The sequence below is a fragment of the Phyllobates terribilis genome, unplaced genomic scaffold, assembly GCF_046119375.1.
Source record: "Phyllobates terribilis strain yellow unplaced genomic scaffold, ASM4611937v1 Scaffold_11__3_contigs__length_659146591, whole genome shotgun sequence".
Classification (NCBI taxonomy): domain Eukaryota; kingdom Metazoa; phylum Chordata; class Amphibia; order Anura; family Dendrobatidae; genus Phyllobates; species Phyllobates terribilis.
In genome coordinates, this window is record NW_027362771.1 from 592,195,603 (window position 1) to 592,221,016 (window position 25,414).

The window sequence follows — 25,414 nt, forward strand, 5'->3', positions numbered from 1 at the left end:
TGCCCTCCAATAGATCCTTGTAAATGGATTTAAAGTGTATTCATTCAAATTAGAGAGACAATTTAAATTAAAAAGCTTAGAGCTGCCTCCACCACAGGGGGGCTCGCTCGACCCACCAGCGGACAGGCACCAGTATTGGGAGAGGGGGGCTGGCCGTCAGGGTTCACCGCGGCTCTGGCACAAACCCGGCGACACGGAGGTGGCACGGGCAGGAGCGGACTGGCCGTGTCGGCTTCTCACTTTTTGGATTTTAGAAGGGCATGACATGCCTATATCTGTGTCTCCCCCTCCTTTTACTCCTCCACCTCTTTTATTTTCGCATGACTATATGTACTTGTCACTTTTCCATGTGTTAGTTATGTCTTCTGAGCAGTTTGTCAGCTTTTGGACACCTTTGAAGGTGTTTTCTATGTGTTTCTATGTGTTTTTGTTTGCCTGCCATTGGTTTTAATGGTGTTCGAAGGTGTTCGACGAACAGTTCGACGAACAGTTCGGCGAACACACGGGTGTTCGACGAACCGAACCGAACTCGAACACTACGGGGGTGGCTCAACACTAGTCTTTGTTCCTAGTAGTGTTAAGCATAGGTTGCGGAGGGCAACAGGGCTGCTACATCCTAAGTCCAGGGTGCACTGCACTGAGCATGCCCGTGACATGGCGGACCGTGATGGGTGGTTTGGTGTCAGCTGATCCAGTGACCTAGTACCGCCTGATTGGCCGCGGGTGACGTCATCAGTAGTACTACCAATAATGCGATTGTGGGCAGGGCTTAGTCTTTAAATAGCCTGACCACAAGCATGGCGTGCGCTCTGATCAATCCGTTTAGGTTGTGCACTTGTGTGGACGCTTGTCTGTTTGGGCTCCACGTGCTTCCTAGCTGCTCTCTCCGTCACCTGCCGATGCCAGAGTTCGCTCGGCTGATTAGCACAGGTCTCTTAGGCAGGCTCCATGTGCTCCCTAGCTGCTCTCTCCGTGACCTGCCGAAGCCAGAGTTCGCTCGACTGATTAGCACAGGTTGCTTAGGCAGGCTTAGATGTGCTTAGGCAGGTAGTTCCTGTTTGGCAGTCTGGCTTCAGCAAGGGGGTTGCTATACACCCCGAGCAGACTGCGGGTTCCATATCCCTGGCACCGCCTGTTAGCCACTTGGAGAATTACTCCGCAGACCGGTCACACACTGGCTGGGAGCACGTACACTCCGGCGTTAGTCACACACACTTCCTAGCGCCTGCTGCGTAGTCTCTGTGCAGTCAACAGAGCTACGGCTACGTTAGTTGTCACACACACTTCCTAGCGCCTTCTGCATAGTCTCTGTGCAGTCAGCAGAGCTACGGCTACGTTAGTTGTCACACATCTCCCGTGCAGTTAACAGAGATAGTGCGAATCCTTTTCCCGTCCCAGTGTGTAGTAACACTGGAGGGATTTATATTTTAGTTAGTTGTTTTACGTTCTTTCCCGGTGGGTGTTCGGCCGCCGTCTTCTAGGCTGCATCGCAGACCCCGGGTTCGGCTACTTTTAATTTTTAATAAAGTTGTTGCAACCGTCCCCATAACAGTATCAGAGCGCCAGGGTCTAGCCGAACATGGCTGACAACCAGCAACTGCAGCGCTATATACAACGACTTGAGGCCAGACTTAGGACTCTGGAACAAACTGTCCCGGTTGCTGATCTCACTACAGTAGCTACCCAGGCAGCTTCACAGGCGGCTAATCTTGGTAACATGTTTGCGGTGAATGCTGCGGCAGCTGCTATTGCCCCATCACCCCGTTTTGCTCTCCCGGAAAAATTTTATGGCGACAGCAGATTCTGCAGAGGTTTTATTAATCTATGCTCCATTCAGTTAGAGATGATGGAGGCACGGTTCCCCTCCGAAAGGGCCAAAGTGGGTTTTGTCATTTTGTTACTTTCCCACAGGGCTTTGGAGTGGGCTACCCGGTAGTGGCTAATGCGGGTCTTTTTCTTAGAGCCCTAAAGAGTGTTTTCCTAGGTCCTCAGGTCATGCATGATACGGCTCTTAAGCTTCTTGGGTTGGTCCAGGGATCGGCCACCGCCAGCCACTATGGCATCCAGTTCAAAACCTTTGCGGCTGAATTGGATTGGTCTGAGCGGTCGCTAATACCGGTGTTCTGGAAGGGTCTGGCTGGGCACATTAAAGATGCTCTAGCTACCAGAGAGATTCCAACCTCTCTGGAAGAATTAATCACTCTCGCTAACCGAATAGATTTGCGTCATGCTGAACGAAAGTTAGAGCTGGAGGTCTCCAGACCTCGGTTTCGGCTGGCACCTTCATTCTCTAGACCTATTTCCAAACCCACGGCTCCCGACCCAGAGTCTGAGGCTATTGATATATGCCAGACTAAGTCTAGGTCCCCTCGTTTCCGACCAGCACATCTCTTGGAGTATCCCATTAATAAGGGTTCCAAGCGGTCAGGAAAACGAGTGTGTCTAACCGCCGTTGGAGGAGGTGTGTTAGATTCTGGGGCTTCTTCCTCCAAATTATTGTATGATGTGACGTTGCTCTTCGGAAAAACCACGGTTACTGCCAAGGCGTGGGTGGATTCTGGCGCCGATGGCAATTTTTTGTCATCAACGTTTGCCCAAAAGCATACCATTCCTATGGAGTTACTGCCTAAACCAATGAACATTAGGGTCAACTGTTCACTGCTGGACACGCAAATCACTCACCAGTCAATTCCCCTCACCATGTCCTTTCCTCATGGTCACTGGGAGGTTATCTCCTTTCTTATTATTCCCGGTGGATTGGATGAGGTGCTATTGGGTCTTCCATGGCTACCTTGTCACACTCCACACATTGACTGGAATACGGGAAGAATTTCTTCCTGGGGTGAGATTTGTGTTTCTCAGTGTATGGTTACAGCCGCCCGGAGGGTAGTCTCAGAGCCTTCTACCGACTTGGCCGCTCTTCCTGTGCAATATCAGAGTTTTGCGGATGTCTTTTCTAAGAAGGCTGCAGAGACTTTACCTCCCCACCGACCATATGACTGTCCAATTGATTTGGTCCCCGATACGGAGCCTCCTCGCAGTAGGGTTTATCCTCTGTCTGTCCCTGAGACCCAGGCCATGTCAGATTATATCAAAGAGAACCTGGCCCGGGGGTTTATCAGAAAATCGGTCTCTCCTGCTGGAGCGGGGTTTTTCTTCATCCAGAAGAAAGAGGGTGATTGATTACAGAGGACTAAATGCCATCACCATCAAAAATAAATACCCTCTGCCCCTTATTTCTTAACTGTTTGACAGGTTGCGAGGGGCTAACATCTTCACAAAATTGGACCTGCGAGGGGCATATAATCTCGTGCGAATCAGTGAGGGTGACGAGTGGAAAACGGCTTTTAACACTCGTGATGGTCATTATGAGTATCTCGTCATTCTCTTCGGGTTATGCAATGCCCCCACTGTTTTTCAGGATTTTGTCAACGATATTTTTCGGGATTTGCTGCTATCATCCGTGGTAGTCTATCTTGATGATATCCTTATATTTTCCCCGGACCTCTCCACACACAGAGAGGATGTCCGCAGAGTTTTTGAATGCTTGCGTGCAAATTCTCTGTATTGTAAGGTGGAGAAATGCCAGTTCGAACGGGAGTCTCTGCCGTTCCTGGGTTACATCGTATCCAGTAAGGGATTGGCTATGGACCCACAAAAGTTGGTGGCGGTACAGAACTGGCAGGAGCCCCATTTCCTTAAGGTGGTGCAACGCTTCATGGGGTTTATCAACTACTACCGACAATTCATACCACATTTTTCCACACTGGTGGCTCCTTTGGCCGCTTTAACCAGGAAGGGTGCCAATCCCAAGAATTGGTCTAAGAAGACATCCGAGGCGTTCCGGGAGATTAAATCCTATTTTTGTAGAGCTCCCATTCTCCATCGCCCGGCCATTCTTCCTGGAGGTCGACGCTTCCTCTGTAGGAGCAGGAGCGGTTCTCTCTCAAAAGAACGAACAGGGTCGGAGAAGACCATGTTTTTTCTTCTCCAAGATCTTTTCTCCAGCAGAGAGGAATTACACGATTAGGGACAAAGAATTACTTGCTATTAAGATGGCTTTTTCGGAGTGGAGGTACCTCTTAGAGGGAGCTAAACACTCGTGGTATATTCCGATCATAAGAATCTCTCGTACCTACAGACGGTGCAGCGTCTTAACCCGAGGCAGGCCCGGTGGTCCTTTTTCTTTTCCCGATTCAATTTTTCCATTCACTTGTCACAGGGGACAAGAACCATCGGACGGATGCTTTTTCCCAGTCTATGGATACGGCTGAGGACGAGGACGGGCCCAGGCTTATCGTTCCTCCGGAGAGTATGTGAACGGTGGCTCCAGTGTCCCTAAACCACGTTCCTCCCGGGAGGACGTTCGTTCCTCCTAATCTACAAAATGAGGTGCTCTCCTGGGCACATACCTCTAAGATTGGAGGTCATTTTGGGGTCAAACATACCACAGAGTTTCTCCAACGGTCGTATTGGTGGCCTCGGTTGCCCCAGGATGTTAAGGAATATGTTCAAGCGTGTGTCTCCTGTGCGAGAAATAAATCGTCCCGTCAGAGGCCGGCTGGTTTTCTTCATCCGTTACCCGTGCGGATAGACCTTGGGAGCTGGTTGGGATGGATTTTGTTGTCGAGTTACCTAAGTCCTGGCGAAACACTACAATATTGGTGGTTTCGGACCATTTTTCCAAGATGTTCCTTCTGGTTCCTCTTCCTAGGGTTCCTTCTTCCCGGTTTCTGGCATCACTGTTCATTCGTCACGTTTTCCGTCTCCACGGAATGCCCGATAGGATTGTTTGCCATCAGGGTCCACAGTTTACCTCCCGGTTCTGGAGAGAATTGTGTAATTTGCTTAGCATTGAACTAAATCTTTCTACTGCCTATCACTCGGAGACTAATGGTTTGGTGGAACGCACTAACCAGACGCTTGTGACATACTTGCGCCATTTCGTTTCTGCCAACCATAATGATTGGGCGATATTGCTTCCATGGGCAGAGTTTGCTCAAAACAACGCAGTGGTGGATTCCACAGGTCAGACTCCGTTTCTTCTGAATAATGGCCAACATCCGTGAGTCCCGGTTCCTATGCCAGTTTCCTCTGTGGAACCTGGGGTCAGAGATTGGGCTCTGGAGGCGCGGGAGGTTTGGGACCATACCCAGGATGCTATATTGGCTTCCAAAACTCGGATGAGAGAGTCGGCTGACACTCATCGCCGTCCAGCCCCCGTATTCTCTCCGGGCAACAGGGTGTGGCTCGCGGCTCGCAATATCAGAGTACGTGGGGAATCTGCTAAGTTTGCCCCCCATTTTATTGGTCCTTTCAAAATTTTGGCCGAAGTAAACCCCGTAGTGTAACGTTTACAGTTACCACGACACCTGAGGATTCACGACACTTTTCATGTGTCGCTCCTTAAGCCTGTTCGCCTGACAAAATTCTCTGAATTCCAACCTGCTTCAGACACCAGGGGTGATGATCTCGAGGTACAGGCGATTGTGGGGTCTAAGATGGTTCGTGGGAAAAAATATTACCTGGTACACTGGAGGGGTCATGGATCTGAGGATTGCTTCTGGGAACTGGTAGACCACATTCATGCTCCTCTGCTCATTGAGAAATATGAGTGTCAGGTAGAGGGGGATGTTAGAAGGGTGGACAATGGTAGGTGTTTGCTGGATCTGAAATTGGGTCAGAATCAACTGTGGATTCTGTGGTCTCCCATTCTGGTCCAGCCAGGGCAGATACTGCTCAGCATCGCCGTCGGTCCCAACACCTAGCTAGTGCACGAGAGGTACAAGCTGTCTCTTGGCTCTTCGTTCCTAGTAGTGTTAAGCATAGGTTGCGGAGGGGAACACGGCTGCTACAGCCTAAATCCAGGGTGCACTGCACTAAGCATGCCCGTGACATGGCGGACCGTGATTGGTGGTTTGGTGTCAGCTGATCCGGTGACCTGGTACCGCCTGATTGGCAGCGGGTGACATCATCAGTAGTGCAACCAATAAGGCGACTGTGGGCAGGGCTTAGTGTTTAAATAGCCCGACCACAAGCATGGTGGTGCGCTCTGATCATTCCGTTTAGGTTGTGTACTTGTGTGGACGCTTGTCTGTTTGGGCTCCACGTGCTCCCTAGCTGCTCTCTCCGTGACCTGCTGATGCCAGAGTTCACTTGGCTGATTAGCACAGGTCGCTTAGGCAGGCTTAGATGTGCTTATGCAGGTAGTTCCCGTTTGACAGTCTGGCTCCGGCAAGGGGGTTGCTATACACCCCGAGCAGACTGCGGGTTCCGTATCCCTGGCACCGCCTGTTAGCCACTTGGAGAGTTACTCCGCAGACCGGTCACACACCGGCTGGGAGCACGTACACTCCAGCATTAGTCACACACACTTCTTAGAGCCTGATGCGTAGTCTCTGTGCAGTCAACAGAGCTACGGCTACATTAGATAACAGATAGTGCGAATCCTTTTCCCGTCCCGGTGTGTAGTAACACTGGAGGAATTTATATTTTAGTTGGTTGTTTTACGTTCTTACCGGGTGGTTGTTCGGCCGCAGTCTTCTAGGCTGCATCGCAGACCCCGGGTTCGGTTACTTTCCATTTTTAATAAAGTTGTTGCAACCGTCCCCATAACAACTACATTGTTTTTTTTGTATATTACATACTTTCCATGGCTTATGTGTTGGTCATTATGTTGCTTTTAACTAAAAGTCCTAAAAATTTATATGTTATAGATTTTCTTCAGGGTATGTTCACACTGAGTTTATTTTTTTTTAAGTCTGATGTGTATTTGCATCGAAATCTGACGGATTTCAGAAAAATAATTTGCAGCTTGAACTTCGATGGGTCTACATGTGGGTTACTCAAATGTGTTTGTAATTACCTAATATGGTTTCCAGATGGAATCCATTTCTATAAATTACATTGTAAAATATGCACCACAAACTCTGCGTGAATGTAGCCTTACAGATACAGCCCAAACAATCTAAAACCTAATGTAAGGTAATCTGAGAACAGCAGAATTAAAAATGATAAATACAAAATAAAAACAACCTGAATTTTTTGCATATTGCAATAAAAAAAAGTTGATATTAGTTTGACAATAAATTCTGTGTCAAAAAATAATGTCTGTAAAGTGCTGTGGAATTAATTGCGTTATATATGTGAGTAAAATAAGTAAAAAAATACTAAATAAAAAAGTAGCAAAAAAAAAAAGACAACAAGAACTTACACTTGGAATATAATAAAAGTTATGCTGAATGAGCAAGGGGGGAAAAAGCGAGAGTAGTGTACTGTGACCCGAGGGACATGATGAGCCACAAGATAAAAAGATATCAAAAAGTCCAAAATCCAAGGTGAACAAGACATTCAATTCAGGGAAAACAGAGGATGAAATCTAACAGGAAATCTTTTTGTTAAAAATGTTTTATACTTTTATTGCACCAGATTCCATACATATTGTCTGTTACATAAATATGGAATATGCAAAACATGAATTATAATGATTTTGCTTCCTCATTTTAGATGAATACAAAGATCAAAATCTTATAAGGAAAGATAATGTATTTTTGCCACACTTTGGAAGTTCAGATGCTGAACAGTGAACATCGTTACAAGCAGGCAGCCAAAGACAATTATATTGGTATTGGAGACAATATTTCTGGCAACAGGTAAGAATAAATGTTACCAAATACTCTTTACTAGATTAAAGAGTAGACAATGTTTTAATTGTTATTTCATGAATCAAAAGTACGGTAATCAAGAGTTAGGTGCCATCCCAATAGGGATACATCTTGTCATAGTGAGATGACTTTTATGTTTTTTTTTTTAATCAAAACAATGTTAGTTAAGTCCCTATGTTATTTCCATGTACTATTACTATTTATTTACTTACTACAGGGTATTATATCATTTTGTTTTTATCTTACGTACTGCTTGTTAAATGGCCGCAGTGTGAATGCACACCTATGCATTGCGCTTATACCAACATGTGCTCTTGCTCAATTTTTTTTATTGTTTTCTTTCTACTCCAGGACTGATTGTTCATTCACAAAATTTTCAATTCGGGGGTAAAATCTGTAGTCAGTGAATACAGACAGATGGAAACCTGTGGCAAAATGTGATAATTATTTTAGTATCTTTTAATGTCTAAGATATGTATACAGTGCTTTGAAAAAGTATTCATACCCAATGAACATTTCTACATTTTTTCCACGTAACTCCTATTAAGTTAAATATATTTTATTGGGATTTTATGTGATATAACAACACAAAGTAACAAGTATTTGTAAAGTGTAAAGGAAATGATACCTGGTTTTCTAAATATTTTTAAAAATATAAATCTGAAAACTATGCTATGCATTTGTATACAGTCCCCCTGAGTCAGTACTTTCTAGGAAAACCTTATGCTGCAATCACTGCTGCTGTCTTTTGGGGTCTGTCTCTATCAGCTTTGCACATCTAGATGTGACATTTTTGCCTCTTCTTCTCTGCACACTCACTCCCATGAGATTGGAAGGAGGCATCTGTGAACAGAAATTTTCAAGTCTTGTCACAGATTCTTAATGGGATTTAGGTTTGGACTGTGACTGCGCCGTTCACACACACATGAATGTGCTCTGATCTAAACCATCCATTATAGCGCTGTCAGTATGTGCAGGGTCGTTAGGACACCAGGAGGTGAGCCAATGCCCCAGTCTCAAGTCTTTTGCATCCTCTAACAGGTTTTCCTCCAAAATTGCCCTGTATTTCGCTCCATCCATTTTCCCATCAACTCTGACCAGCTTCCTTATCCCTGCTTAAGAAAAAGTATCCCCACAGCATGATGCTGCTACCGCCATGTGTGATGGTGGGGATGGTGCTTTCGGGGTGATGGGCAGTGTTAGTTTTCGGGCACACACAGAGTTTTCCATTTAGCCCAAAAGTTCTACTCTGGGCTCATCTGACCAGGGAACCTTCTTTCACATGCTCGTTGTACTATTCTGTGAACAGATTCTCCAACCTGAGGATTTCTGCATCTTCTCCAAAGTGATCATGGGTCTCTTGGCTGCATCTCTAATTAGTTCTCTTCTTGCTTGGGATGTCAGTTTAGGTGGATGGCTATGTCTTGGTAGGTTTGGAGTTGTGCCATACGCATTCTATTTTTGAATGATGGATTGAACAGGGGTCTGTTAGAAGTTGAGAGATTGGGCTATATTTTTATAACCTAACCATGCTTTACTCTTCTCTACAACTTTATCCCTGACCAGTCTGGTGTGTTCCTTGGTTCCTTTGATCTTGATGATTTTCCCCAGTGCATTCAATGTGCCAGAACGTTCTTCAGACAATCATTAATAACATTACTGATATAATACAACACCAATAAGAAAAATCATGGAATTATGGAAATCACAGGTTGGATAGACATGTTACTGATATATAAATGATGAAAAAATGAAAATAAAATTTTCAAAAAATATTGACTTATTCAGTATGGAGTATGAGCTCCAGGTGCAGAAATCCACACACTTACTCCTTGTTTTTTTCATTTTTCAGGATTTAGGAAAGGATAGATTCTGGAGATATTTTTGAGTTGGACGTGGTAAGAGCTTGGATTTTTTTGAAGGACAGGGCAGAGTCAAGAGTTACTTTAAGGCAGCAGACTTCCGGTTCAAGGGAAAGCATTTATTGTGATAGATAAATCAGGTAGGGGATTTAGGTGAGTTGGAGGAATGATGTTGAGTTGAGTTTTGTCCACATTGAGCTTTAGAAAACAAAAGGAGAAGAAATAGGATATGGGTGATAGACACTCTGGGATTCTGTAACAGCAGAGAAGTGATGTCTGGGCCACAGAGGTAGGTCTGAGCTTCATCAGTATATAGGGGCTACTGGAAGCCATGGGACTTTATCAGTTATCCTAGACCAAAGGTATAGATGGTGTAGGGTAGGGGTCCCATGACAGAGCCTTGGGGGACATCAACAGAGAGAGGGTGGGATGAAGAGATCTTATGGGGAAGTGAGATGCTAAATCTGCGATTAGTGAAGTATGAAGAGATCCAGATGAGGGCAAGGTCTTTGAAGCTAAGTGATGAGAGGATCTGTAGTAGGAAGGAGTGGTCGACTGTGTCAAAGGCAGAGGACATGTCTAGAAGGAGAATTAAAGACAATTGTCTTTTAGCTTTAGCAGTAAGTAAATCGTTAGTACTTTAGCTTAGGGCAGTTTCAGTAGAGTGGTAGAGATGAAAGCTGGATTGAAGGTTGTCAAAGAGTTCAGCATGGGCATGCTGTTTGAGGAGTTTGGAGATGAATGGGACAGAGATATAGGATGATAGCTTGATATAGAGGTCGGATCAAGAGATGGTTTCTTCAGGATAGGTGTGATTGAGGCATGTTTGAAGGCAGAAAGGAAGATACCAGTAGTTAATGGTAGGTTAAAGAGATGGGTTACGGCTGAAATAAGTGTGGTGGCGGGGTTTTGAAGGAGGTGGGATTGCATGGGGTCATGTGCACAAGTGATGAGGTGTGGTTTGGAGAGAACATGAGTAAGCTTTCCTTCAGTGATTGTTAGAACCCTCCTGTTTGTTTTTTCCATCTTGTGTTTTGCGGTCACGTGACCACCTGCCTTTATATTACAGCTCCGCCCTTTTGGCTGTGCTGGACTTCAGTGTTGTTTGACTGCTTTGCTAGCCAGGTGCTTCGGTGCCTATCTCTGTCAGTTCGCTTGGTTCTTCTGGGACCTCTAGTACCGTTTTGTCAGTTTATCTTTTTGTGTTCTGCAACAACTTTCTCTGTTCAGGAGGTGTCCCATTTTTGTTCCAGTCCTTAGTTCTTTTAGAGACCCCTCCCCTTTATTCTATAGGTCTTCATTCAGACTAGCTGAGGACTAAGGCCGGTCCGTTCGCAAGGAACAGGCAGCCCGCTACATCGTAGGGATTCAGCTTAGTCTTACTTTAGGGAAAGCTTTCCCCTTTCTTTCCTTAGTACTTGTTGCTGATCATAACAGTGATAGTGCGGAGCAAGGTAATGGGGGAAGTGCAGTGATCTGTTATACATAAAGGTTGTGGTGGTTAAACAGTAAAGACTTTCCTAATTTAGTCAATCTTGTTTTTGAAATGTGCGGCAAAGTCTTCTGCATAGATGAGGGAGGTCGGAGGGGGCAGTGGTGGGCTGAGGAGGGAGTTAAAGTATTCAAGAACTGTTTGGAGCTGTGGGATAAAGAAGATATGAGGGCTGTGAGTTAGTCCTGTTTAGCAGAGGTGAGGGCTGACTTGAATGTAAAAGTTGCTTGCCTGAATGCGGTGAAGTTATCCTGTGAATGTGTTTTCTTCCAGTGCCGCTCAGCAACCCTAGAAACTTGCCGAAGCTTTTTAGTGAGGTTGTTTTGCCAGGGTTGTCTATTTATTTGTCACACTCTACCATGCATGAGAAGGTTGACCGAGTCAATTGCTGATTCTAGAGGGGCATTGTAGAAAACTGTAGCACTGTCTGTGTTGAGGCGTGAAGATATGGAGGGCAGCAGTAGAATGGGTGTGTGAGGGTGTGTGAATGTGTAGGTGAGTGAGGTTTCTTTGGGGATGTGCTAGCTGCTGGACATAGGTGGCAGGTGAAGAGGACAGGGATGAGAAAATGAGTATGATTGTAAGATAGGGGGAGATGTGAGCTTGTGAGGCTAGACAGTGAGCTGAGGTGGGCAAAGATGAGGTCTAATATATGTCCTTCTGTGTGGGTATCTGTGGAGGACCACTGATTAAGACCAAACAATGAAGCAAGGTACAGGAGTATGGAGACTGCCACCTTTTGAGTGTCAATGGGGATGTTGAAGTCACCCATGATGATGGTGGGAATGTCAACATTGAGAAAATGTAGATGCCAAGTGGAGAAGTGGTCAAAAAAGGCAATATTCGGACCCAGAGATTAGGTATATGATGGACACTTGGACTTTAAAGGGAGAGTGGATAGGGACAGAGCATCATTTAAAAGAAGGGAGGATAAGGGAGGGTAGAGGTGAGATTGAGTTGAAGGTGCAGTTGTTAGAAAGAAGACCCACTACTCCACCATGTCTATTTCCAGGGCGAGGAGTGTGGGTGAAGTGACGGCCACTGTAACACATGACAGCAAATGAGGCCATGTTTGAGATTGTCAGCCATGTTTCAGTGAGGCCCAGGAAGGATAGATTGCGAGACATAAAGAGGTCATGAATGATGTATGTGGTGCTAATTACAGATGGAATGGGCATTCCAAAGTGCTCCAGTGCTTAGTTCTATGTTGTAGAGGTTGTGGTAGTTTCTAATAGGTGGGGAGTGATAGAAGGGAAAAATAGTGGGGGTATAAGCTGTGAAAGTCAAGGATTGGGAGATTAATCATCAGTATTGAGGAGAAGCAAAGAACAGCAAACAAGTGGGAGGAGATAGATAGATAGATAGAGTAGATAGATAGATAGATAGATAGATAGATAGATAATAGACTGTACAAAAATATATAGATATAGAAATATGCAATACTGTGCAAAAGTTTTAGACACTTGTGGGAAAAAATGCTGCAAAGTAAGAATGTTCTCAAAACTAGATGTGTTAATAGTTTTTTTTTAATTACCAAAATGCAAAGTGAATGAAGAAAAGAGTAATCTAATACCCATCAATATTTGGTGACCGTCTTTGCCCTCATCAATTCTTCTACTGATAGGTACATTTGCACACAATTTGTGAAGGAACTTAGCAATAGGTTGTTCTAAACATCTCTGAGAACTAGTCATAGTATCGTGACATGGTGTTGTTAAATACGACTGTTTATTTTCTGTCATTTTTTTGTCCTTTTCGGTGAGTTGCTTGTCATTTTAGTGGAAGGTATTAGTATATACAGTATAGGTACAGTAACTACAGTTACTCAGCATTGACATCACCAATTGAAAGAATTTATTTTTGCTTTTCTTCTACACCTGGTGAAGACCGCTATTGCTTTCTCCAGTCATGATTTTTCTCTTCAAAATGTAACACACAGACATCAGAGTGCACTGGCATTAGGTCGCTTGATGACATCACGTCGGTGTCGCAACATAAGCCCCTCCTGCCAACTGATGCCACAACGGTGTGCTCTGCAGTTACAGATCTCTGATAGGTTTGCTGTTGTAGAATAAATGCAGGGTGTGGAGCAAGCCCTCTTCCCTGTAATAGTCTTCTAGTTTTCAACTGGAGGAGCATCTGTGGACATGCTTCAGGTTGAAAATAGTGCTGACCACGAAGGGCCATCTTTCACAGATGAGTCCGTCCCTGGCGCACTGCCAATGAGCAAAATCATTATGATGCTGTGTTTATCATTGTGATGGCTCCCATATGTGGAGGAGGCTCAGGAGCTGAGCTCCCTCTCACAGTATATTACATAGCTGTCACAAGTATTTGGCCACTGTCCCACTATCAGTATTTGGTCAGTATTTTTTCTCAGGAGTGAGAGCCAAAACCAGGTGAGGAACAATCAAAGAAAAGGTATAATAGAAGCAAGTCACCAATTCTCCATTTATCACCCACTCCTGGTTTTGGCTCTCACTCCTGAGAAAAAATATTGACCGAATACTGACCAAATACTGATAGTGGGGCCGTGACCTTTGACAGCCGCTGCTGTAGCTGATAGCAGTATTAAGCCACATTCACACGTTCAGTATTTGGTCAGTATGTTACATCAGTATTTGTAAGCCCAAGCCAGGAGAGGAACAATCAGAGGAAAAGTATAATAGAAACACGTCACCACTTCTGCATTTTTCACCCACTCCTGGTTTTGGTTTACAAATGCTGATGCAATATACTGACCAAATACTGAATGTGTGAACATATCATTTAAATGGAATGCCGATGAAGCTTTTATACTCCGGCTCCCATCAGGCCCCGTGCAATTGTGCCATCTATGAGATGAAACTGGACACCCATTTGCATGAAATCACAAGCAATTTGGACTTTCAGTTTAATGTTAATGTTTAAATGAGGGAAGATGGTAAAGGGGAATCTTCTCTCCACTTCAGCACTGCCACGCCGATGTCTCTGTCTTCTCATCGATGTCAATGTCTTCAGTGGAACCAGAAGCAATAACATACTGACCACCAGTCTGCTGACCCTGCAGCCAATCAGTGGCTTCTGCAGTCAGGATACTGTTGGAGGTGACCCCCAACACGTACAAGTCTAAAGAAAGCGGTGAGAACATTTCCTTGGGGAGCTCGTTTTCTTCTTTTATCAGCATGGCTCACCACTTCGATTTTTTTTTTTAAAGAAAAACCTCTTTAAGGCTCTGGAGTGTAGTTCCAGTTTGTTAACATTTAGGAAAGGTTTAAAACAGTTATAAAACATGAAAGGTTGTTGAAATAATTTACTACTAGAACATAATTATTTACATTTTTTGCATTAGTGGAGTTGGTTCACAGATTGACTTAAGTAAAACATAGAAAAAAAAATGTTTTCCCACTTTACCCTTTTGTTTTTGACCATTTTTTGCAGGTAGACCCCGTTTTGCTTATTCCTAGACCTTTGACTTCTAATACTTATTAGTGTTGAGAGAGCATGCTTGACACTGCTCGTTACACGCCCAAGCATCTCACTACTCGGGATGTTTGGCGAGCACTGAGCATTTCCGGGTTACTCGGGTGGGAGCTCGGGTTTCCGCCCTGCACATTTGGCGCTCTTTACAGAGCCAATGAACATGCAGGGATTGCCAGCCAGTCACTGTAATGCCGCAGCCATGTTGGTTGTGGGCATTACAGTGATTGGCTGCCCGCACAGCGTCACCTCGAGTATTTAAAACTGGGCGCCGCCATCTTGGACACAGTTGCTACGGATCAGACAGTGTAGGGAGAGTGCTGCTGAGTTAGGGAGAGATATATAGTGTGAAATAGGTAGTGTAGGGTCTCTAAAGCCTGCCAAATCAAACAAACAGTCCTTTCAGGACTAATATCCATCCCAGATATCAAGCAGGCAGGCAGGCAGGCTGTATAGGAGACGCAGTGGTTATACCAGCAAACGCTGCATTACAGTCCTGTGTGCTCCTAATGGTCAAATTGCTAGACTTATTCCCCGGTCTCAGGGGCCAGGAAAAATCCATTTTTTTTTTCATCTAAATCCTTTTTTTCTCCTCAGTGAGACTGTACAAAAACGCGTCTTATTAACCTTTTGGTATCCCCTCCCCCCCAAAAAAAAAAATTGAGTGTGTCTGTGACTGTTCAGACACCAATATTTCTGTTTAAAATAGTCTGGTGCAGGCCAGATAACTAGAACTGTGGTTTTGTAATTCCACGGGTCAAATCTCTGTATTATCCTGCTTTTGGCATTTTTTGCCATAAAAAAAACTGTAATAGTTTCTCCCTGACTGGTCAGACACCAATATATCTGTTTAAGAAATTCTGGTGTACGCCACATAATTATAACTGTGGTTTTGCAGTTCCACAGGTCAAATCTCTGTATTATCCTACTTTTGGCATTTTTTTGCGGTAAAAAAACTGTAATAGTGTCTCCCTGACTGGTCAGACACCAATATATCTGTTTAAAAGAGTGTGGTGTAGGCCAGAGAAATAGAACTGTGGTTTTGCAGTACCATGGGTCAAATCTCTCTATTATCCTGCTTTTGGCATTTTTTGCCATAAAAAAAACTGTAATAGTTTCTCCCTGACTGGTCAGACACCAATATATCTGTTTAAGAAATTCTGGTGTACGCCACATAACTATAACTGTGGTTTTACAGTTCCACCGGTCAAATCTCTGTATTATTCTGCTTTTGGCATTTTTTTCCGTAAAAAAAACAGTAATAGTGTCTCCCTGTCTCAGACACAAATATATCGGTTTAAAAGATTCTGGTGTAGGCCAGTAAAATAGAATTGTGGTTTTCCTCTTCCACGGTTCTAATCTAATTTTTATTACCCTTTTTCCATTGATAGTACGAGTGTAAGCTACTTTACTTCATTTACAATGGGCAAGGCGCGTGGCAAGGGGCGTGAAACTGGACGTTCTGGTGATGGTGCGTGTAGAGGATGGGGCCGTGGCCAAGGTGAAAATGAGCCACAACCAACAGCCACATCTTCTCGCTCCCATTTCTTGACCGAATTACTAGGTAAGCACACTACAACACCAGTATTGCGAACTGATCAGTGTGAACAGGTTATTAATTGGATAGCAGATAATTCTTCCAGTTACCTGGGCACCACCACCTCCGGTCTGTCTTCCAAACGGTCAAGTTTTAGTAGCTGTGAGTTTCGACCACATAATCCTCCTCAGCCTTATGCTCCTTCCTCCCACCATGCCGAGTGTCGTCAGACAGAAACTGATCCCACACTTGGACACTCTGAAGAGCTGTTCACTGGTCCATTTCCATATTTGTGCCCCTCGCCTGCTCTGCTTGAAGTGGTGGAAGAGGAGATCCCATGTAGCGATGCCCAAATATTTGAACAGCCACGGCCACAGGAAGTCGACTCTGGCAATTTGTCACAAGAGGTGGACGATGCCGAGACACAATTGCCACGAAGTTAGGAGGAGGATCGTGGTGCGCAAGTGGAAGAGGAGGAGGAGGAGGAGGTGGTGGATGATCTAGTAACTGACCCAACGTGGCAGGAGGACACACAGAGCGAGGCCAGCAGCAGACAGGGGGAGGGAGGCAGAGTACCCCAACAGGCTGGAAGAAGCAGTGTGGCGGCCGCACACAGAAGGCGGGCAACAGTTCCCTGTAACACCAACACGAGGCATGTTGCCAGTATAACCGGTAGGTCTTCCAGAGTCAGGAATTTCTTTAAAGACTATGATGATAACCCCAAAAAGGCCATTTATACCACCTGCTATGCCAGCATCAGCAGGGGTGACAAAACTACCAGCCTGACCACCACCAGCATGATCAGGCACATGGCAGCAAAGCACCTGACTTTGTGGGGCAAACCCCAGGGTCCACGACCAGTGTCAGCGGGTGTCACCACTGCTTCTTCCGCTGTTGTGCGTGTAATAGAACCCCCTGTTGTGCGTGCAAGGCAATCCCCTGTCCATACTGCGTGCAAAGATGCCCCCTCCTCTCAGTCTTCACTTGTTATGGCAGTTTCTCAAGAAACAGCAACAACGTCCACGTCCACGTCCCACCGCAGCGTTCAATTGTCCATATCCCAAAGCTTTGAACAAAAGCGTAAATTCGCAGCCAACGCCACACAGGCTACAGTCCTAAATTCGAACAATTCACTACTGCTTGCATTGGAAATGCTGCCTTTTAGGCTGGTGGAGACGGAATCCTTCTGCAACCTTGTGGCAGTGGCCGACCCTCGGTACTCGGTCCCCAGCCAACACTATTTTGTCCGGTGTGCCATCCCCGCACTACTCAAGCACGTGTCCCAAAACATCTGCCATGCCCTCAACAACGCAGTTACTGGGAGAGTCCACCTGACAATGGACAAGTGGACAAGTGCTTGTGGCCAGGGAGGGTACATCTCCCTGACGGCACACTGGGTAAACATAGTGGAAGCCGGGACCCAGTCTGACCTTGAGACGGAACACATACTACCCACACTGAGGAATGTGGGCCCTATGTCAGTCAGAGTTGCCCCCAAAGTGTGCAGCTCCTGCGCATCATCCTCCTCCTCCTCCTCATGTTCAGCCTCTATCTCAGATATCACCACATCAGTCACAAGCTGGAAGCACTGCAGTACTGCCTCAGCCAAGCAGCAACTGACTGTGCTGAAAGTCATAAGCTTAGGTGATAAACCTCACACTGCTTGTGAGTTGTGGACAGCTGTGAAAGAGCAGGCAGATCTGTGGCTGAGACCGCTGAACCTACATCCAGGCATGGTCGTGTGTGACAATGGCCGTAACCTGGTGGCGGCTCTGAGGCGCCTGGCTCATGTGCGTAACCTCGTGGTTCATCGGTTTCTTAAATCGTACCCCAAGTTGACAGATCTGCTCGTCAAAGTACGCCACCTGTCAGCTCATTTTCGGAAGTCGGCTACAGATTCCGCCGCCCTTGCTGTGTTGCAGCAGCGTTTTCAGCTTCCAGCACACCGACTGGTGTGTGATGTCCTCACACGTTGGAACTCTACCCTCCACATGTTGCAAAGGATTTGTGAGCAGAAGGGAGCAGTTGTGGAGTACCAGCTGCAACAAGGCCTTCGATATTCAGGTCAGACTCCACACATAAGACCTCAGGAGTGGACCTGGATGTCTGACATATGAACCATCCTGACAAACTTTGAGGAGTCCACCAAGATGGTGAGTGGCGATGACGCCATCATTAGTGTCAGCATCCCACTTGTCTGTCTTTTGCAATGCTCTCTGCAGAGAATTAAAGAGGAGGCATTGCAGCCAGGGTATGATGAGATGGATTAAGAACCCGTAATGGGCGATTACACACTGCCCAGCTTCATCTCATCCCAACGTGCATTGAGGGACAATGAGGGAGAGGAGGAGGAGGAAGAACAGGAGCTGGTATCATTCGCTGTAGATGGTAGTACCTGTACAACTGTCATACAGTCAGTTCAGCGTGGGTGGCCTGAGGACATTGGGGAGGAGGAGTAGGAGGAGGAGGATGAGAGCATGGTCAGTCATCATCTTGGTCTTGGTGAGGACACGGAAGTATTGCCCATTACCAGTCTGGCACGCATGGCTGACTTTATGTTACGCTGCCTTAACCGTGACCCTCGCGTTGTCAAAATGTTGGGTGACAGTCATTTCTGGTTGGTGACACTTTTAGACCTCCGCTACAAGGAGAACTTTCACTCTCTTATTCCTGAGGTGGAGAGGTGTACAAAAATGAGGCAGTACCAGAAGGCCCTTGCTGCAGAACTGTTAAAAAAATTCCCATCTGAACATGGTAGCGGTAGAAGTCACAGTTCGTTGACCAACCAAGGCGTACAGGCGAGAGAGACGCAACTCCAATCCAGCAGAGGCAGGGGAACACTGTCAACATTCTGGGACAGTTTTCTGAGACCCGCCCAGCTTACAGGCCCTGAGGTGCGGGGTACTCTCACAAGGAGTGGAAAGTTTCAAAAGACGGTGAGGAAGTACCTTGCCGACAGTACCAGCGTCCTCCGAGATTCCTCTGTGCCTTTTAATTATTGGGTATCCAAGCTGGAAACTTGGAATGAACTCGCTATGTATGCCTTGGAGGTCCTGGCCTGCCCTGCCGCTAGCGTGTTATTGGAGCGTGTTTTTAGTGCCGCTGGGGGAATTATAACTGATAAGTGCACTCGCCTGTCAACTGACAATGCTGACAAGCTCACCCTTATCAAAATGAACAAGGGCTGGAATGGGCCAGACATCTCATCACCACCAAATGACAGCAGAGTAGCATAAAGTTAAATCCACTGTGTTATTTCGGGAGGTGTATTCCCATGCACCGCTTCACACCCACACATGGGTATATGCTTCCTCATTTCTGCTGTATTTTGCTCTTCTCATTATCCTCAGCCTCCACCACCACTATACCACCAGGGTGACCGTGGTCCATTTTGCCAGCATTGCAAGTTCCTCCATCCTAATTTTTGGCAGCTTTTGCTTGGAAGGCATAGGCAAAGACTATGGGAGAGCCACTCCACAATAATGTTTTTAATATGCTGTACTGCATGGCTCTTGTAATGGGCATGAAAACCGTTTTATTAAGCTATTGAGACCACCACCACTTTTCCCAGGGGCATTGATATTGTCTATTTATTCCACTGCGACCTCCGCGTCTCTTCCAAGGCGCATTAAAATCATCTTGTTAAGCTACTGCGACCTCCACCACTTTTTCCAAGGGGCATTAAAACCTTATTGTTAAGCTACTGCGACCTCCACCATTCTTCCAAGGGGCATTAAAACCGTCTTGTTAAGCTACTGCGACCTCTACCACTTTTCCAAGGGGCATTAAAACCATCTTTTTAATCTACTGCGACCTCCACCACTTTTCCAAGGGGCATTAAAACCGTCTTGTTAAGCTACTGCGACCTCCACCATTCTTCCAATGGACATTAAAACCGTCATGTTAAGCTACTGCGACCTCCACCACTTTTCCAAGGGGCATTAAAACCATCTTGTTAAGCTACTGCAACCTCCACCATTCTTCCAAGGGGCATTAAAACAGTCTTGTTATGCTACTGTGACCTCCAACACTTTTCCACGGGGCATTAAAACTGTCTTGTTAAGCTACTGCGACCTCCACCATTCTTCCAAGGGGCATTAAAACTGTCTTGTTAAGCTACTGCGACCTCCACCACTTTTCTAAGGGGCATTAAAACCATCTTGTTAAGATACTGCGACCTCCACCACTATTCCCAGGGGCATTAAAACTGTCTTGTTAAGCTACTGCGACCTCCAGCATTGTTCCAAGGGGCATTAAAACCGTCTTGTTAAGCTACTGCGACCTCAACCATTCTTCCAAGGGGCATTAAAACCGTCTTGTTAAGCTACTGCGACCTCCACCACTTTTCCCAGGGGCATTAAACAGTCTTGTTAAGCTACTGCGAACTCCATCACTTTTCCAAGGGGCATTAAAGCCCTCTTGTTAAGCTACTGCGACCTCCACCATTCTTCCAAGGGGCATTAAAATCATCTTGTTGTTAGAACTCTCCTGTTAGTTTTTTTTTAGTTTGCTGGTCACATGACCATTTTTCCCTATTTAATCCGGCTCCGCCCTCCTGGTCTTGCTGGACTTCATTGTATTTACTACTCTTGAGCTAGCTTGGTGCTCTGTTGCCGTTCTCTGTTAGTTTTGCTAGGTCTTCTGACCTCTATGCTTTTTGTTGTGTGTTTGTCTTTGACTGCTACTATTTCTGCTAGGAGGTGTCCAACTTATCCCAGTCCCTAGTAATTGTAGGGATCCCTCCCTCACATCTATAGGTCTTCGTTCAGACTAGCCGAGGACTTTAGCGGGTCTGATCGCAGGATCAGGTTCCCCGCTACATCGTAGGGATCTAGTTTCTTTCTATTGTAGGGACAGTTCTCCTCTCTTTCCTTAGTCCCTGTAGCAGATCATAACAGTAAGTCCAGCCCTAAAAGAAAAAACTCTCTGGAGGTGGCCAAGCTCCAACAACACGTGAGTAGCTGTTCTGGAGCACATTTTGTGGAACCAAAGGTACGTCTGCCTGATTTATTTTTTGGCGAACAACAAGATTTTTTTTCTTTTAAATATGCTTGTTTATTGTATTTTCGTTTGAGACCCGGATCCTCTCGTGATGAATCACAGCGCAGAGGGTTCATAATGTCACTTTTGCGCAAAGATCCTCAGGGATGGGCCTTCTCTCTCCAACCTAGTGATCCGTGCTTTAGATCAGTGGATAGTTTTTTTTCTGCTTTGGGTTTGTTGTATGATGATCCTGATCGTGTCTCATCTGCTGAGTCTGAATTGAGACGTTTGAGGCAGGGATCAGGTAATGTGGAAAAATATTGTTCTCACTTCCATCGGTGGTCTGCCCAGGTGGGGTGGAACGATTCAGCTTTGAAAAGCTTGTTTCTTGCAGGGCTAGGTGAAAGGGTTAAGGATTTACTGTTTGCTTATCCCACACCTGGAAACTTGCAGGAGGCTATGCAATTAGCTATACGGGTGGACAGGAGACTGCGTGCAAGGGTTAATGAGAGCAAATCCTCTGCTATGTCAGCTCCGAGTCTTGAGAGGGTCTGTGCTGACAATGGAGAGCCGATGGAGATTGGGGCGATGCCACCCCGCTTTCAGGAAAAAGATCGCAGGCTTTCTGAAGGCTTGTGCTTCTATTGCGGAAATTCTGGTCATTTTATTAAGAACTGTGTGCTTCGTTTGAAGAAAGAAAAAAAAATGGTCAGTTATGCCCGTATTGCCTGTTTAAATTCTAAGGGAGTATTCCTATCTGCCACTACTGCTGCTCAGGATGAATTAATTGAATTTCGGGTATTTGTGGATTGTGGTTCTACTCTGAATGTGATTGATGGGGGATTCTTGGAAAAACTTAGATTAGAACCTAAAACTTTGTCATCCCCTATTGCTGTGGTTTATGTTGATGGCTCTCCCTTGAAGAGTGTTACTCATAAAGTCTGTGAATTTCCCCTCACTATTAATGGTATTCACCAAGAAAATTTGGATTAGGTGGTATTGGATAATTTGCCTTCTCCAGTAATATTGGGGTTACCCTGGTTAAAATTGCACAATCCTGTACTGGATTGGTCTACCAATGAAATTAAGTCCTGGAGCCCTAAGTGTTATGACAAGTGTTGTAACGGACGTATTGCTGCTGTGGATAAAGGGGAATTGCCTGTACCTATTCAGGATTTTTGGAGAGTTTTTTCTGAGGAGGAGTCACCAATTTTGCCTCCCCATAGAGACTATGATTGTACCATTGAATTTGTCCCTGGAGCGACTCTTCCTAAGAGTCGTTTATTTAATCTTACTATTCCTGAGAGAAAGGCTTTGGAGGAATACATACAGACAAGCTTGGCCGCCGGTCACATTAGGCCTTCCAAGTCTCCTGTGGCTGTTGGATTTTTTTTTGTAAAAAAAAAAGATGGCGGTTTACGTCCTTGTCTGGACTTTCGTGAGATTAATAAAATTACTGTACGCAATCCTTACCCACTGCCATTGATTCCTGATTTATTTAACCAGTTAGCGGGGGCCAAGTGGTTCTCTAAAATTGATCTCCGGAGGGCATACAATTTGTTGCGCATGAAGGAGGGTGATGAATGGAAAACTGCTTTTAACACTCCTGTGGGTCATTTTGAGAATCTGGTTATGCCTTTTGGTCTCACCAATGCTTCAGCATTTTTTCAGAATCTTATTAATGACATCCTTAGACCTTTAATCAGCAAAAATGTGGTTGTGTATTTGGATGACATTCTGATTTATTCGCCTGATCTGGAGTCTCATTGGCGGAGCGTACGTGAGGTATTACAGTTATTAATGGACAATTCGCTTTTTGCTAAGCTGGAGAAATGTGAGTTCGCTGTACAGAGAATTAGTTTTTTGGGCTACATTATCTCCAGTGAAGGTTTTGAGATGGACCCGGTTAAAGTTCAAGCTGTGCAGGAATGGCCTAGGCCTATTGGTTTGAAATCGATACAGAGGTTTTTGGGTTTCGCCAATTATTACAGAAAATTCATAAAAAAAATTTCTATTATTGTCAAACCGCTGACCGATCTCACCAGGAAAGGTGCTAATGCGGTTCAGTGGACTTCTGAGGCCATTGAAGCTTTTGTGTTTCTAAAGGAGAGGTTCACCTCTGATCCCATCCTTATGCAGCCTGATGTGACTAAGCCGTTTTTGGTTGAGGTTGATGCTTCTTCGGTGGGGGTCGGTGCGGTGTTGTCTCAGGAAAACAAGGATGGAGTACATCCCTGTGCCTTTTTTTCAAAAAAAATTTCTGAGACTGAACTTAATTACGATATTGGTAATCGGGAATTGCTGGCGATTAAACTCGCATTTGAACACTGGCGTCACCTCTTGGAAGGTTCTGAATTTCCCATTCAGGTTTTCACTGATCATAAAAATCTGATCTATCTTGATGCTGCCAAGCGCTTGAATGCCCGTCAGGCTAGGTGGGCACTTTTTTTTCTCGCGGTTTAATTTTTCCGTTACTTACATCCCGGGTACCAAGAATGTTAAAGCGGATGCTTTGTCTCGCAGCTTTTCTCCCATGGTCGGTGTTGAGGAGGAAGAGGAGAGCATTTTACAAGAAGGTGTTGTGATTGCTGCTTTGGACTCCGTTTTGGAGGATGAGATTCTTAAAGCTCAGGAGAATGCCCCATCTAACACTCCCCATAGGAGGTTGTTTGTGCCTAGGACCTTTAGGAGAGATTTGTTTGTTGAGTGTCATGAGTCTCGGTTGGCAGGTCATCCAGGAATTTCTGAGACCAAGAGACTTGTGGGTCGCAGTTTTTGGTGGCCTGGATGGCAGAAGGAAGTCATTAAGTGTGTGCGCCAATGTACTGTGTGTGCTTGATCCAAGTCTTGGCATGCTCCTGCTGCGGGGTTGCTTTGCCCTCTGGAGGTTCCTAGTGCACCTTGGACACATCTGGCTATGGACTTTATTACTGACCTTCCCCCCTCTGAAGGTTTCACGGTCATCTGGGTGGTCGTGGACCGTTTTAGCAAGATGTGTCACTTGGTTCCCTTCATCAAACTGCCTTGCACTAAGACACTCGCTAAGGCCTTTGTCAAGGAAATTGTCAGACTACATGGTGTTCCTACTGACATTGTTTCTGATAGGGGACCTCAGTTCGTGGCTCGTTTTTGGCGTACCTTTTGTGACAGGTTGGGAGTTCATTTGTCGTTTTCATCTGGATATCATCCTGAGTCTAATGGCCAGACAGAAAGGAAGAACCAGGATGTTGAGCAGTTCTTGCGTTGTTTTGTGGCAGACAATCAAGAGGGGTGGTCTGAGTTTCTGCCACTTGCTGAATTTGCTCTTAACAACCATACATCCTCTTCTGCTGGGTGTTCGCCTTTTATTTGTTGTTCTGGGAGACATGCGTCTTTGGGTCATTCTCCAAATTGGTTTCGGCTGTGCCTGAGGAGGAGAGTTTTTCCGGTGATTTGGAGAGAGTTTGAACGGATGTGCGTGGTAATCTTCAGGAGGCTAACAAAAAATCTAAGAGGTACTTTGATAGGAAACGGCAAGAGGTTTTGTTTGCTGTTGGTGACATGGTTTGGTTGTCCTCTAAGAATCTGCGATTGAGGATTCCTTCTAAAAAATTGGGTGCCAAGTTTGTAGGGCCCTTTAAGGTGCTTCAGATAGTTAACCAATCTGCTGTTAGGTTGGAGGTTCCTACGTCCTGGAAGATTAACCCGGTGTTTCATGTTTCTCTGTTGAAAAAAGCTGATGTGTCTGATGGTGACGCCTCTGCCACTGTTCCTCCGGTGGTGGAGGACGGGGAATATGAAATTTCCCGCATCCTAAATTCTAGACGGTATAGAGGGAGTTTGCAGTATCTCGTCGCTTGGAAGGGTTTCGGACCTGAGGATAACTCATGGGTGAGGGCGGATGATGTTTCTGCTTCCAGACTTGTCAGAGCGTTTCACAGGAGGTTTCCTGGTAAGCCTGGGCCTAGAGGATCCGGAGGATCCTCTTAGAAGAGGGGGTACTGTTAGAACTCTCCTGTTAGGTTTTTTTTAGTTTGCTGGTCACATGACCATTTTTGCCTATTTAATCCGGCTCCGCCCTCCTGGTCTTGCTGGACTTCATTGTATTTACTACTCTTGAGCTAGCTTGGTGCTCTGTTGCCGTTCTCTGTTAGTTTTGCTAGGTCTTCTGACCTCTATGCTTTTTCTTGTGTTTGTCTTTGACTGCTACTATTTCTGCTAGGAGGTGTCCAACTTATCCCAGTCCCTAGTTCTTGTAGGGATCCCTCCCTCACATCTATAGGTCTTCGTTCAGACTAGCCGAGGACTTTAGCTGGTCTGATCGCAGGATCAGGTTCCCCGTTACATCGTAGGGATCTAGTTTAGTTCTATTGTAGGGACAGTTCTCCTCTCTTTCCTTAGTCCCTGTAGCAGATCATAACACTTGTTAAGCTACTGC

General features: G+C 45.5%; 1 long non-coding RNA gene across 1 annotated transcript in view; it reads left to right on the forward strand.

The window, feature by feature from the left end:
* Window positions 1-7,507: 7,507 nt before the first annotated feature.
* Window positions 7,508-25,414, forward strand: part of LOC141167067 (uncharacterized) — an 82,918-nt gene continuing 65,011 nt past the window's right edge. The window contains exon 1 of the long non-coding RNA XR_012251383.1: window positions 7,508-7,652. This is a non-coding gene — a long non-coding RNA (uncharacterized lncRNA). The remainder of the gene's footprint in view (window positions 7,653-25,414) is intronic.